Raw genomic sequence first — 14,712 nt, 5'->3', positions numbered from 1 at the left:
GAGACGGGAAGAAGCTAGAAGCGTGTGTGTACAGCGTTCCGATTGTTGATCGGTGCGTATATATGTTTTGTTCCAGTAGCAGCATCTAGACGCAACACGTAGCCCTAGAGAGATGCTCTGCTGGCGCCTCCAGGGGCTTCCACGTGGGCAGGCCACCACGCCTGCTTCAGAGCGAAGCAACCTGAGTAAAGTGACCGTCCGATCTGGAACATCTGAAACGAGCGGTGGATGATCCAATACCGACGTTGATCTCGCCTGTTTCGTGTCGTCGCGTCATCCGTCGGCGGCCACGCTAGCTCCAGAGTCCTGACACAAGCAAAGGCTCCGTTCCCCTTACCTCGATCTCGCCGGAGGCGTCGCGTGCAGTACCGACGACTCCCGTCCTCCCTCACGCCGGTGAGCAACGCGCCGTCTTCTTTTCTTTTCTTTTGCTTTCTTTCCATCTTCCTCTTTTCTTGCCGCCGACACTCAGCCGTCGCTCCATCTACTTTTCTCTCTTGGAAATAATATTGCTTCTTCCGATTCATATTATTTACCACTAGTATCCACTACTACGGATGTATCTAGAACTAAAATATATCTAAATACATCTATCTTAGTGGCAATTAATATGGATCGGAGGCAATATCTTATCTTCTTCTGATATCAATTCTGTCTTCCTCCTGGGTACTCTACTAATTACGCCTGCTGTTTGGTTTTAGCTGACGGCCGGAACTCCATGACCACGGACGGAGCACCAGCGATGATGATGCCGGGCGACGGCAGAGGCGCCAGCACCGAGCTCGACGACCTGCCCGAGGAGATCGTCACCGACAAGATACTCATGCTTCTGCCGCCCAAGGACGTCGGCCGCTGCCGTGCCGTCCGGGCGTCGTGGCGCAGCGCCACCTCGACGACCGAGTTCATGCTCGCCCACCACCGCCGCCAGCCGTCCTTCCCCATCGTCGAGCGAGAGTACAGGCTCGGCGTCTTCCGAGCCTCCCGCAGCGGCGGCACAGCATACCTCCAACCGCTCTGTCCCAGGGGTCACAACGTCTCGCTCCACGCCGCCGGCGATGGCTTCCTCGTGATGTCTGTACCATCCCAGTTCTACATCTACAACCCGGTCATCAACCAGATTGCTCCCCTGCCGCAGCCTGAATTTCAGCACACAAACACCATACTCGGCCTCTACAGCCACGATGCAACCGGGGAGTACAGGGTGCTCTGGTCTTCAGTGGTTGATCGGACACAGAACGAAAGGACGCTACATGTCACGACAGTGGGAAGCAACCAGTCCAGGAACATCGGGGTTCGAATGTCGACAGCAGCGGCGTCGCCTTCACGAGAACGAGCCTTACTCGAGGCGCTGCCCCGAGACCGTTACTCTGCATATAATCCACCGGTCCGCCACCGTGGCAACCTGCACTGGATGCCAGAGCGTGAGATCATTGTTTTCGACACCGCTACCGAGTTGTTCCGGTGTATGCGTGGCGCCACCCACTCGGGCTCTCGGCAGAAGTTGTTCGACGTGCATGGGAAGCTTGGTTTGTACAGCCCGGATACCCGCTTCAAATATATGGATGTTTGGGTGATGGAGGACTACGAGGCCGAAATGTGGGAATTCAAGTACCGGATTGACATGTCATCGATAGAGGCGTCGCGCTCTCTTCATTTAACTTCTCCCAAAAAGGAAAAGAGAAAGGGAACGGTAGTAGCCATTAATCCAATGGCGAGAATTATCAGCGAGATGTGTTTGCTCAACGAGCATGAGCTGTTGTTTGGCTATAACGATAAACACGTGTTGCGCTGCAACATTGATGGAAAGCTCTTAGGAGCGGCCAACATTGAAAGGAGACAATATATTATGGAGCTTACTCACCATCGCTTCAAAGAGAGCATTATTCCGATTCCGTTGAGCAAGATGCAAGAAGAAAGATGAAAAGTTCCCATTCTCCGCTGAGCATGTATGGAAGGTTCAAGCTTTCTCGTGTCCTTGGAATATCTACTTATCTATCCTATGTGAGCCATGCCTTTTGTGCTTAGCTCTTCCTATTTATTAGTAGTGCTAATAGAACATGCTATTTTGGATTGTCGCGGTTGCACTTCATGCTATCATGCTGTGGTGCTTATTATGATGTGTTGAACATTATGTTTTAATGATCAGAAACATGAACATGTAGTGTCAGTTCTATTATAACTTTCTAATGTTCTTGCCCAACTCCAAATTTACCTTCAGTATGCATTGCTATAAAACACGAGCGGCAGTAATGGTGTTCAACGACGGTTTCTCCAAACCGTTGATGAACACCCGTAATATCAGTTGTGTGGTTGAAATCCGGATTGTTTCTCTTACTATATTTTAAAATAACCGACCAGGCCTGAGTGGACTGGAGACTATGGCCGCTAGTTCAGTTCTGATTTGTCGGTTTTCAAGGGTTGCACCCAACCCATATTTGAACAGGTGTGAGTCCCGTGGTTACTGTTTTAAATTCCATGCTTCCTAAAAGATAGCATGCCATCAACCATGTTTGCTAAGAAAATAGTGTGGGAACAGAAGGCATCAAGAAAATATGGAAATGTACAGTCTTTGTCATCATGCTATTTGGATGAATACTTTGTCAGAGAGGTACACTCTCTGCTCTTAGAAACTAAGAATTGCATTTTCTTTTTGTGGTTGTTGCATTTTTGTGTGTAAATGGATGATAGTTTTATCTTCATTGTTAGTATGTCATGCCCCGTGGCTCTTGCTCTTTTGCGCCGTTACATTTTTGTGAAGAATACTTACCTTGCGTTGTTGTTTGTATTTGGTACTCAAATATCACTTCTTTTTGTCTAATTGTTACTTCAGTAACGGCCATGTTGACATTTTTGGGCAAGTGATTTGGTTCTTCTTTTGGAGGATAATTTTTTATTTTTGAAATGGAAGCCTTTTGGATGGTCGCAGTAGCACTTCATGCTATCATGTTGTGGTGCTAATTATGATTCTTGAATAAGTATTAATATTTAGAAATATAAACATGTAGTATCAGTGCTATCGTAACTTCCAAATGGTTTTGCCCAACCCCAAATTTATGTTCAGTTTGCATTGTTATGAAGCACGAGCGGCAGCATGGGTGTTCAACGATAGTTTCCCAAGCCGTTGATGAACATCCGCAATTGCCAGTCGTGCCGTTGAAAACCGGATTGCTTCTCTCACTATATTTTAAACTAACTGATCAGGCCTGAATGGAGCGGAGACTACGTCGCTGGTTCAATTATGATTTGCCGATTTTCACGTGTTAAACATAATCGCATATTTGAACACCCGTGAGTGCCATTGTTACTATTTTAAATGCCATGCTTCCTAACAAAATGGCATGCCATCAAACTGTTCAAACATGTCTGCTAAGAAAATGGTGTGGAAATAAGAGGCAATAAGAAAACATGGAAATATTCAGTCACAGTCATCATCTATTTTGGTTGAATACTTTGTCAGAGAGGGATACTCTCTGCTCATAGAAACGAAAAATTGCATATAATTTTTTGTGGTAATTTAATTTTCGTTGTGTAAATGGCTGATAGTTTTATCTTCACACTTAGTATGTTATACCCTGTGGCTCCGGCTCTTTTGCGCCGTTACATTTTTGCGAATCATGCTAACCTTGTGTTGTTTGTATTTGGTATTACCTCCATTCCAAAATGTAATAACTTAATTAGCACTTCTTTATTGTCGGTTGTTACTTAGTAACGGCCATCTTGACATTTTGGGCAAATGATTTGGTTCTTCTTTTGGAGGATAATGTGCTATAACAACAAAAGATTTTGTTTGGAGAAATGTACCTCCTGAGTCTCGCCAAGTTCTTTGTTTCGTGTTGTTCTTCGTGTCAAGGAAATGTTGTTTTTTGAGTACAAATGTTTCGGGAATGCTCTCTTGGGTCCAGTTAAATGTGCTTTTGTCTGCTTTTTGGTTCATCTCTATCTAGACTGAGATTCGTGATGGTTAAAGTATGACTAATTTAAGACAAACCAATAGTATTTTCATGTGGCTCGTGTGGTGACCTGCCATTTTAGTGGTGTTTGGCTGGACAAAGAGTTCTAACTTTACCTAATCTTGTTCGTGTGGATCAAGCCTTCAATTTAAAATCCAGAAACTTTCCTTGTGTTTCTCTGGGCATTTAATCATGGGCTGGCTTTGCAAAATATGTTTCTCTGCAATAAGCTTATAGGATTAATTTTGTTATGCATTAGAAGCCATATAAACACTTTATGTTTCAGCTGGCAGGTGTTCTTCCATATATATTTGAACTGATCATGAATTGGTTCCCTCTTCATTGAAGCATTGTACATCTTGATAGATGAATAATTCTTTCCCCGAGAATAAGTCCACTGATCCGGGTTCTTATTTAAGTTCATTGTATCCATTATATGCCGCAGCTGGTTGAATTGATTGTAGCCCGGGCATTTAATCATGGGCTGGAAGCAGTTCAGCTTCAATCTTTGTTTTAGGAATATAGTCACAGTGCAGGCTGGTGTATCATCCTCTGCTTTTGTCAGCACAAACTGGATGATCTTTAGTCTTTTCTACTCAAGGACACTGCTTGACTCTACAAGTAGTACTAGAATTTCCCTAGTGATGAGCAAGTTACTAATACTGATAGAAGAACTATCATCTTTCTCCTCCCCAAAAAAAAATGCTGATATGATCTGTGGTTGCATTATTCTGCGGTCGTAGTTTGGTTAGTTGACAAAAGATGATCTGGCTGTACCAATTTTGGAGTAAGCAAAAAGAAGACTGAATACTAGTAGTTACCTACTTTGATGCTTGGTATGGTGAACCATTCCTGAGGCGGGCCAGGCAGGGTACAGGAGGGCCTTATATGGTCTGCTTCTGTCGTGTAGTGAAAGCTCTACCTTTTGTGTTTGCCGGAACCTACTACGGCGGACGCCGTTCAGTTCAGAAGTCGAGAAACCTCGTATCTACACTTTTTTTTTTTTGAAATGGAGGCAAAAGCTTTGTCTCGTATCTACACTTCATTTCCAGGCCATGTTCCTTTTTTTTCTTTGCCAAAACCCCTTAATTTTGTATCAAAGAAAGGTGTGGTGTAGACCGTAGAGGCCCTGCATGCACAATTCAATCCCCTCCTGGAATGACAGGGTACTATAATTATGGAGGCAACGTCTTGGCACCTGAACTATAATTATAGAGGCAGAATTTTGGCACCCGCGCATTGGGTATGTACTGGTGGCTGGATGCTCATCAGCTCAGCTAGGGGGGCAGCAGCTGATTGTTTCTCGATGATGACAGACGTTGGATGGTTTTCATGGGTGGTGCACGTCCTTCCAGTTGAAACAGGTGTTTAGGGTTTCATGGGGTCTAGCCTCCACGGTGATCATTTTAAATAGACTTCAGCAGGATACAATACATGGTATGTACACGTACACAAGACGTACGGTTACCTAATACAAACCATTTCTAACACACCCCCTCAATCTGAACTTCTACAAACTAAATTCAGATCGGTTCTAAAACGGTTCAATATCTGCTGGGTAGCTGGCTTTGTAAATACATCAGCTAACTGATCATCGGAAGAAATGAACCTGACTTAAAGAGCTTCAGTCGCTACTTGTTCACGCACAAAATAGAAATCAATCTCTATGTGCTTCGTACGAGCATGAAACACTGGGTTTGCTGTCAGGTATGTGGATCCAAGGTTATCGCACTATAAAATAGGAGTACGCTGCTGTTGAACGCCAAGTTCCTTGAGCAAAGATTCTACCTATATGGCCTCAGCAGCGCCGTTTGCCAATGCTTTGTATTCTGCCTCAGTACTGGACCTCGAGACGGTAGGCTGCTTCTTTGAACACCAAGAGATCAAGTTCGGACCTACAAAGATGGCAAAACCTCATGTGGGTCGTCGATCATCAACGCATCCAGCCCAATCCGCATTCGTGAAAATACTGATGCCGGTGGATGAGGACTTCCGAAAGCATAGTCCAGTGTTGATACTGGCCTTCACATATCGCAAGGTGCGCTTCACAGCTTCCCAATGTACCTCTGTTGGTTGTGAGAGAAACTGACACACCTTGTTGACTGCAAATGAAATATCTGGCCGAGTGAGAGTCAAGTACTGGAGTCCCCCAACTATACTGTGATACCGGAAAGCATCATCGGTACCCAGTATGTGTCCACTGTCACATGCAAGCTTCTCGCCGGTGGCCAGTGGAGTAGAAGCCGAGTTGCAATTCTCCATATTAACCCGGTGTAGAAGGTCTAGCGCATACTTGCGCTGGGTGAGACTCATGCCCCCGGAATTGCAGGACGCTTCTAGGCCAAGAAAATAGTCTAGAGCACCAAGGTCCTTGATGGGGAAGTTGTCCGAGAGAGAGGCCACAAGCCGATCAACAGCAGCAGGAGTAGAACCAACGATAACGATATCGTCAACATACACAAGCATATAGAGCTGAACACCGCCTTGGGAGAACACGAACGAGGAGGTGTCGGCCTTTGAGGCTGTGAAACCAAGCTGCATGAGACGCTCACTGAGACGAGCATACCAAGCTCGTTGTCCATAGAGGACATGTTGCAATTTTCAGACATGAGTGGGGAATTGAGAATCTTCGAACCCCGTAGGCTATTGCATATAGATGATACGTCTCCGACGTATCGATAATTTCTTATGTTCTATGCCATATTATTGATGATACCTACATGTTTTATGCACACTTTATGTCATATTCGTGCATTTTCTGGAACTAACCTATTAACAAGATGCCGAAGTGCCGCTTCTGTTTTCTCGCTGTTTTTGGTTTCAGAAATCCTAGTAACGAAATATTCTCGGAATTGGACGAAACGAAGACCCAGGGGCTTATTTTTCCACGGAGCTTCCAGAAGACCGAAGAACACACGAAGTGGGGCCACGAGGTGGCGACACCACAAGGCGGCGCGGCCCAGGGGGGCCCACGCCGCCCTATGGTGTGGCCCCTCGTCCGGCCCCCGACTCGCCCTTCCGCCTACTTAAAGCCTCCGTCGCGAAACCCCCGATGCGAAAAACCACGATACGGAAAACCTTACCGAGACGCCGCCGCCGATCCCATCTCGGGGGATTCTGGAGATCTCCTCCGGCACCCTGCCGGAGAGGGGATTCATCTCCCGGAGGACTCTACACCGCCATGGTCGCCTCCGGAGTGATGAGTGAGTAGTTCACCCCTGGACTATGGGTCCATAGCAGTAGCTAGATGGTTGTCTTCTCCTCATTGTGCTTCATTGTTGGATCTTGTGAGCTGCCTAACATGATCAAGATCATCTATCTGTAATTCTATATGTTGTGTTTGTCGGGATCCGATGGATAGAGAATACCATGTCATGTTAATTATCAAGTTATTACACATGTGTTGTTTATGATCTTGCATGCTCTCCGTTTCTAGTAGAGGCTCCGGCCAAGTTTTTACTTTTAACTCCAAGAGGGAGTATTTATGCTCGATAGTGGGTTCATGCCCGCATTGACACCTGGGACGAGTGACAGAAAGTTCTAAGGTTGTGTTGTGCTGTTGCCACTAGGGATAAAACATTGGCGCTATGTCCGAGGATGTAGTTGTTGATTACATTACGCACCATACTTAATGCAATTGTCTCGTTGCTTTGCAACTTAATACTCGGAGGGGGTTCGGATGATAACCTGAAGGTGGACTTTTTAGGCATAGATGCAGTTGGATGGCGGTCTATGTACTTTGTCGTAATGCCCAATTAAATCTCACTATACTTATCATGTCATGTATGTGCATTGTTATGCCCTCTCTATTTGTCAATTGCCCGACTGTAATTTGTTCACCCAACATGCTTTTATCTTATGGGAGAGACACCTCTAGTGAACTGTGGACCCCGGTCCATTCTTTTAATACTCGAAATACAAATCTGCTGCAATACTTGTTTTTACTGTTTTCTCTGCAAACAATCATCTTCCACACAATACGGTTAATCCTTTGTTACAGCAAGCCGGTGAGATTGACAACCTCACTGTTTCGTTGGGGCAAAGTACTTTGGTTGTGTTGTGCAGGTTCCACGTTGGCGCCGGAATCTCTGGTGTTGCGCCGCACTACATCCCGCCGCCATCAACCTTCAACGTGCTTCTTGACTCCTACTGGTTCGATTAAACCTTGGTTTCTTACTGAGGGAAACTTGCCGCTGTGCGCATCACACCTTCCTCTTGGGGTTCCCAACGGACGTGTCAACTACACGCATCAAGCAAATTTCCGGCGCCGTTGCCGGAGAGATCAAGACACGCCGCAAGGGGAGTCTCCACTTCTCAATCTCTTTACTTTGTTTTTGTCTTGCTTTATTTTATTTACTACTTTGTTTGCTGCATTATATCAAAACACAAAAAAATTAGTTGCTAGTTTTACTTTATTTGCTGTCTAGTTTGCCATATCAAAAACACAAAAAAAATAGTTTACTTGCATTTACTTTATTTAGTTTGCTTTATTTACTACTGTTAAAATGGCTACCCCTGAAAATACTAAGTTGTGTGACTTCACTAGCACAAATAATAATGATTTCTTATGCACACCTATTGCTCCACCTGCTACTACAGCAGAATTCTTTGAAATTAAACCTGCTTTACTTAATCTTGTCATGAGAGAGCAATTTTCTGGTGTTAGTTCTGATGATGCTGCTACCCATCTCAATAATTTTGTTGAACTATGTGAAATGCAAAAATATAAAGATGTAGATGGTGACATTATAAAATTAAAATTGTTTCCTTTCTCATTAAGAGGAAGAGCTAAAGATTGGTTGCTATCTCTGCCTAAGAATAGTATTGATTCATGGACTAAATGCAAGGATGCTTTTATTGGTAGATATTATCCCCCTGCTAAAATTATATCTTTGAGGAGTAGCATAATGAATTTTAAACAATTAGATAATGAACATGTTGCTCAAGCTTGGGAAAGAATGAAATCTCTCGGTTAAAAATTGCCCAACCCATGGACCGACTACTTGGATGATCATCCAAACCTTCTATGCAGGACTAAATTTTTCTTCGCGGAATTTATTGGATTCAGCTGCTGGAGGTACCTTTATGTCCATCACTCTTGGTGAAGCAACAAAGCTCCTTGATAATATGATGGTTAATTACTCTGAATGGCACACGGAAAGAGCTCCACAAGGTAAGAAGGTAAATTCCGTTGAAGAATCCTCTTCCTTGAATGATAAAGTTGATGCTATTATGTCTATGCTTGCGAATGATAGGACTAATGTTGATCCTAATAATGTTCCATTAGCTTCATTGGTTTCCCAAGAAGAACATGTTGATGTAAACTTCATTAAAAATAATAATTTCAACAACAATGCTTATCGGAACAATTCTAGTAATAACTATAGGCCATATCCTTATAATAATGGTAACGGTTATGCTAATTCTTATGGGAATTCTTACAACAATAATAGGAATACACCCCTGGACTTGAAGCCATGCTTAAAGAATTTATTAGTACACAAACTGCCTTTAACAAATCTGTTGAGGAAAAGCTCAATAAAATTGATATTCTTGTTTCTAGAGTTGATAGTCTTGCCTCTGATGTTGATCTTTTGAAATCAAAGGGTATGCCTAATAGGGATATTGAAAATAAAATTGTTACTACAGCAAATGCCATCCAAGTTAGAATTAATGAGAATATAAGATTAATGGCTGAACTGCGTGCTAGGTGGGATAGAGAAGAAAATGAAAAACTAGCTAAAAAGGAAAATGTAGCTAAAGTTTGGACTATTACCACCACTAGCAATGCTAATGATTCATATGTTGCTGCACCCCCTACTATCAATGGTAAAATAATTGGTGTTAGCAATGCTTCTACTCCTAGTGCAAAGCGCGCAAAATTACCCGAAACTGCTAAAACCGCTCGAAACCGCCCGTGATAAAGCCGCTGAAATTTTTTCCAACCTTGGGGATGATAATCCCATTGCTTTAGATTGTAATGATTTAGATTTTGATGATTGCCACATCTCTGAAGTTATAAAGTTCTTACAAAAACTTGCTAAAAGTCCCAATGCTAGTGCTATAAATTTGGCTTTCACAAAACATATTACAAATGCTCTCATAAAAGCTAGAGAAGAGAAACTAAAACTTGAAACTTCTATTCCTAGAAAGCTAGAGGATGGTTGGGAGCCCATCATTAAAATGAGAGTCAAAGACTTTGATTGTAATGCCTTGTGTGATCTTGGTGCAAGTATTTCTGTTATGCCTAAAAGAGTCTATGATATGCTTGACTTGCCACCATTGAAGAATTGTTATTTGGATGTTAATCTCGCTGATAATGCTAAAAAGAAACCTTTGGGGAGAGTTGATAATGTTCATATTATGGTTAACAATAACCTTGTCCCCGTTGATTTTGTTGTCTTGGATATTGAATGCAATGCATCTTGCCCCATTATATTGGGAAGACCTTTTCTCCGAACCGTTGGTGCTACTATTGATATGAAGGAAGGTAATATTAAATATCAATTTCCTCTCAAGAAAGGTATGGAACACTTCCCTAGAAAGAGAATGAAGGTACCTTATGATTCTATTATTAGAACAAATTATGATGTTGATGCTTCGTCTCTTGATGTTACTTGAGTTACACTTTCTGCGCCTAGCGGAAAGGCGTTAAAGAAAAGCGCTTATGGGAGACAACCCATGTTTTTACTCCAGTATTTTTGTTTTATATTTGTGTCTTAGAAGTTGTTTACTACTGTAGCAACCTCTCCTTATCTTAGTTTTATGTTTTGTTGTGCCAAGTAAAGTCTTTGATAGAAAAGTAAGTACTAGATTTGGATTACTGCGCAGTTCCAGATTTCTTTGCTGTCACGAATCTGGGTCTATCTCCCTGTAGGTAGCTCAGAAAATTACGCCAATTTACGAGCATGATCCTCAGATATGTACGCAACTTTCATTCAATTTGAGCATTTTCGTTTGAGCAAGTCTGGTGGCCTAATAAAATCCATCTTTACGGACTGTTCTGTTTTGACAGATTCTGTCTTTTATTTCGCATTGCCTCTTTTGCTATGTTGGATGAATTTCTTTGATCCACTAATGTCCAGTAGCTTTATGCAATGTCTAGAAGTGTTAAGAATGATTGTGTCACCTCTGAACATGTGAATTTTTATTATGCACTAACCCTCTAATGAGTTGTTTCGAGTTTGGTGTGGAGGAAGTTTTCAAGGGTCAAGAGAGGAGTATGATGCAATATGATCAAGGAGAGTGAAAGCTCTAAGCTTGGGGATGCCCCGGTGGTTCACCCCTGCATATATTAAGAAGACTCAAGCGTCTAAGCTTGGGGATGCCCAAGGCATCCCCTTCTTCATCGACAACATTATCAGGTTCCTCCCCTGAAACTATATTTTTATTCCGTCACATCTTATGCACTTTGCTTGGAGCGTCGGTTTGTTTTTGTTTTTTGTTTTGTTTGAATAAAATGGATCCTAGCATTCACTTTATGGGAGAGAGACACGCTCCGCTGTTGCATATGGACAAATATGTCCTTAGGCTCTACTCATAGTATTCATGGCGAAGTTTCTTCTTCGTTAAATTGTTATATGGTTGGAATTGGAAAATGATACATTGAGTAAATTGCTATAATGTCTTGGATAATTTGATACTTGGCAATTGTTGTGCTCATGTTTAAGCTCTTGCTTCATATACTTTGCACCCATTAATGAAGAAATACTTAGAGCTTGCTAATTTGGTTTGCATATTTGGTTTCTCTAGAGTCTAGATAACATCTAGTATTGAGTTTTGAACAACAAGGAAGACGGTATGGAGTCTTATAATGTTTACCATATGACTTTTATGTGAGTTTTGCTGTACCGTTCATCCTTGTGTTTGTTTCAAATAGCCTTGCTAGCCTAAACCTTGTATCGAGAGGGAATACTTCTCATGCATCCAAAATACTTGAGCCAACCACTATGCCATTTGTGTCCACCATACCTACCTACTACATGGTATTTATCCGCCATTCCAAAGTAAATTGCTTGAGTGCTACCTTTAAAATTCCATCATTCACCTTTGCAATATATAGCTCATGGGACAAATAGCTTAAAAACTATTGTGGTATTGAATATGTACTTATGCACTTTATCTCTTATTAAGTTGCTTGTTGTGCGATAACCATGCTTCTGGGGACGCCATCAACTATCCTTTGTTGAATATCATGTGAGTTGCTATGCATGTCCGTCTTGTCTGAAGTAAGAGAGATATACCACCTTAATGGTTGGAGCATGCATATTGTTAGAGAAGAACATTGGGCCGCTAACTAAAGCCATGAATCATGGTGGAAGTTTCAGTTTTGGACATATATCCTCAATCTCATATGAGAATAATAATTGTTGTCACATGCTTATGCATTAAAGAGGAGTCCATTATCCGTTGTCCATGTTGTCCCGGTATGGATGTCTAAGTTGAGAATAATCAAAAGCGAGAAATCCAAAATGCGAGCTTTCTCCTTAGACCTTTGTACAGGCGGCATGGAGGTACCCCATTGTGACACTTGGTCAAAACATGTGCATTGCAAAGATCCGGTAGTCCAAGTTAATTAGGACAAGGTGCGGGCACTATTAGTATACTATGCATGAGACTTGCAACTTGTAAGATATAATGTACATAACTCATATGCTTTATTACTACCGTTGACAAAATTGTTTCATGTTTTCAAAATAAAAGCTCTAGCACAAATATAGCAATCGATGCTTTCCTCTTTGAAGGACCATTCTCTTTACTTTTATGTTGAGTCAGTTCACCTATTTCTCTCCACCTCAAGAAGCAAACACTTGTGATAAACTGTGCATTTATTCCTACATACTTGCATATTGTACTTGTTATATTACTCTATGTTGACAATTATCCATGAGATATACATGTTACAAGTTGAAAGCAACCGCTGAAACTTAATCTTCCTTTGTGTTGCTTCAATGCCTTTACTTTGATTTATTGCTTTATGAGTTAACTCTTATGCAAGACTTATTAATACTTGTCTTGAAGTACTATTCATGAAAAGTCTTTGCTATATGATTCACTTGTTTACTCATGTCATTACCATTGTTTTGATCGCTGCATTCACTACATATGTTTACAAATAGTATGATCAAGGTTATGATGGCATATCACTTCAGAAATTATCTTTGTTATCGTTTTACCTCGCTCGGGACGAGCAGTAACTAAGCTTGGGGATGCTTGATACGTCTCCGACGTATCGATAATTTCTTATGTTCTATGCCATATTATTGATGATACCTACATGTTTTATGCACACTTTATGTCATATTCGTGCATTTTCCGGAACTAACCTATTAACAAGATGCCGAAGTGCCGGTTCTCGTTTTTCGCTTGTTTTTGGTTTCAGAAATCCTAGTAACGAAATATTCTCGGAATTGGACGAAACGAAGACCCGGGGCCTATTTTTCCACCGGAGCTTCCGGAAGACCGAAGAACACACGAAGTGGGGCCACGAGGTGGCGACACCACAAGGCGGCGCGGCCCGGGGGGCCCGCGCCGCCCTATGGTGTGGCCCCCTCGTCCGGCCCCCGACTCGCCCTTCCGCCTACTTAAAGCCTCCGTCGCGAAACCCCCGATGCGAAAAACCACGATACGGAAAACCTTACCGAGACGCCGCCGCCGCCGATCCCATCTCGGGGGATTCCGGAGATCTCCTCCGGCACCCTGCCGGAGAGGGGATTCATCTCCCGGAGGACTCTACACCGCCATGGTCGCCTCCGGAGTGATGAGTGAGTAGTTCACCCCCGGACTATGGGTCCATAGCAAGTAGCTAGATGGTTGTCTTCTCCTCATTGTGCTTCATTGTTGGATCTTGTGAGCTGCCTAACATGATCAAGATCATCTATCCGTAATTCTATATGTTGTGTTTGTCGGGATCCGATGGATAGAGAATACCATGTCATGTTAATTATCAAGTTATTACACATGTGTTGTTTATGATCTTGCATGCTCTCTCGTTTCTAGTAGAGGCTCGGCCAAGTTTTTACTTTTAACTCCAAGAGGGAGTATTTATGCTCGATAGTGGGTTCATGCCCGCATTGACACTGGACAAGTGACGTAAAGTTCTAAGGTTGTGTTGTGCTCGTTGCCACTAGGGATAAAACATTGGCGCTATGTCCGAGGATGTAGTTGTTGATTACATTACGCACCATACTTAATGCAATTGTCCGTTGCTTTGCAACTTAATACCGGAGGGGGTTCGGATGATAACCTCGAAGGTGGACTTTTTAGGCATAGATGCAGTTGGATGGCGGTCTATGTACTTTGTCGTAATGCCCAATTAAATCTCACTATACTTATCATGTCATGTATGTGCATTGTTATGCCCTCTCTATTTGTCAATTGCCCGACCGTAATTTGTTCACCCAACATGCTTTTATCTTATGGGAGAGACACCTCTAGTGAACTGTGGACCCCGGTCCATTCTTTTAATACCGAAATACAAATCTGCTGCAATACTTGTTTTTACTGTTTTCTCTGCAAACAATCATCTTCCACACAATACGGTTAATCCTTTGTTACGGCAAGCTCGGTGAGATTGACAACCTCACTCGTTTCGTTGGGGCAAAGTACTTTGGTTGTGTTGTGCAGGTTCCACGTTGGCGCCGGAATCTCTGGTGTTGCGCCGCACTACATCCCGCCGCCATCAACCTTCAACGTGCTTCTTGACTCCTACTGGTTCGATTAAACCTTGGTTTCTTACTGAGGGAAACTTGCCGCTGTGCGC

This window comes from Lolium rigidum, chromosome 1 (genome assembly GCF_022539505.1).
Source record: "Lolium rigidum isolate FL_2022 chromosome 1, APGP_CSIRO_Lrig_0.1, whole genome shotgun sequence".
In the NCBI taxonomy this organism is placed as follows: domain Eukaryota; kingdom Viridiplantae; phylum Streptophyta; class Magnoliopsida; order Poales; family Poaceae; genus Lolium; species Lolium rigidum.
This window is presented reverse-complemented; position numbering follows the sequence as displayed.